This window comes from Heterodontus francisci, chromosome 34 (genome assembly GCF_036365525.1).
Source record: "Heterodontus francisci isolate sHetFra1 chromosome 34, sHetFra1.hap1, whole genome shotgun sequence".
In the NCBI taxonomy this organism is placed as follows: Eukaryota; Metazoa; Chordata; class Chondrichthyes; order Heterodontiformes; family Heterodontidae; genus Heterodontus; species Heterodontus francisci.
Genome location: NC_090404.1, coordinates 43,151,017 through 43,152,155, shown reverse-complemented (window position 1 = coordinate 43,152,155; position 1,139 = coordinate 43,151,017). Strand labels below are relative to the sequence as shown.

At 42.5% G+C, this 1,139-nt stretch overlaps 1 non-coding gene across 1 annotated transcript; it reads left to right on the top strand.

The window, feature by feature from the left end:
* Positions 1 to 634: 634 nt before the first annotated feature.
* On the top strand, positions 635 to 718 carry trnas-cga (transfer RNA serine (anticodon CGA)). The gene has a single exon. It is a non-coding gene; the product is annotated as a tRNA-Ser (tRNA).
* Positions 719 to 1,139: the final 421 nt, after the last annotated feature.

The following is a 1,139-nucleotide window of genomic DNA, read 5'->3' as shown; positions in this document are numbered from 1 at the left end:
GGTGGTAGCGGCAGGAACACTCGCAACATTTAATAAGTATTTAGATGAGCACTTGAAACGCCATAGCATACAAGGCTGCGGGCCAAGTGCTCAAAATGGGATTAGAATAGATGGGTGCTTGATAGCTGGCACAGATACGATGGGCCGAAGGGCCTATTCCTGTGCTGTATAGCTGTATAACTCTAAAGTTGATGAGGGTAGCGGTAATGTGATTGATGTTGTGGAGATGGACTTTAAAAAGCATTTGGTGAAATACCACATAATCAACTTGTTAGAAAAATTAAAGTGATGGAATTAAAGGACCAATGACAGCGCGGATACATAATTTTCTGAGGTACAGAAAACAGAGAATAGCGAGAAGAGAAGAGGACTGATTTCCAGGGTGATGGGGAAAAACTGGATTGTGGGATTAAACTGACTGATCTTTCAAAGAGCCAGTGCAGGCTCAGCGGGTCGAGAAGATTCCTTCTGTGCTGTAAACTACACTGATTCCATCATGGGAATTTTAACATACACTGGGAGATGCAACTCAACTCAAGGCTCAAAGACAATGATTCCCAAGAAGATGTCTAATTTAAGCAATTGTCTAATGCATTGTACCAATGATTTAATTAGACGGGCAAGTTTTCGCTGAGCTGTGATGGCCGAGTGGTTAAGGCATTGCACTCGAAATCCAATGGGGAATTTTCCTGTGCAGGTTCAAACCCTGCTCACAGCGGCTTGGCGTCATCTTTCTTGAGTTGACTGCTCACTTTGCTGGTTGGAAATGTTCAAATGTCTCAGTATCAATCAGAAATCGTGGATTTGTCATAAACTGAACAAAAGGCAAAAAATGTGTGAGAAATAAACAAACAAATCAGCCTGTTGAAGGTGAAGAAATGGGAAAAGCAGCTAATATTAAAAGGCGTGGTCGAGTGGCGTGGGCTCAATGCATTCACTCTCGCGTTCTGGTTTCGATTACTGGTCAGAAAGTAATCAGTTTTTTTTACTGTTATGACAACTCTCACAAACGTGACTGACATTAAAAAGAAACAGCAAATGGTTCGCAACTCGGCGGTCGTAGAGTTATACAACAGAAAAACAGGCCCTTCGGCCAATCGTGTCTGTGCCGGTCATGAAGAACCTAACGATTCTAATCC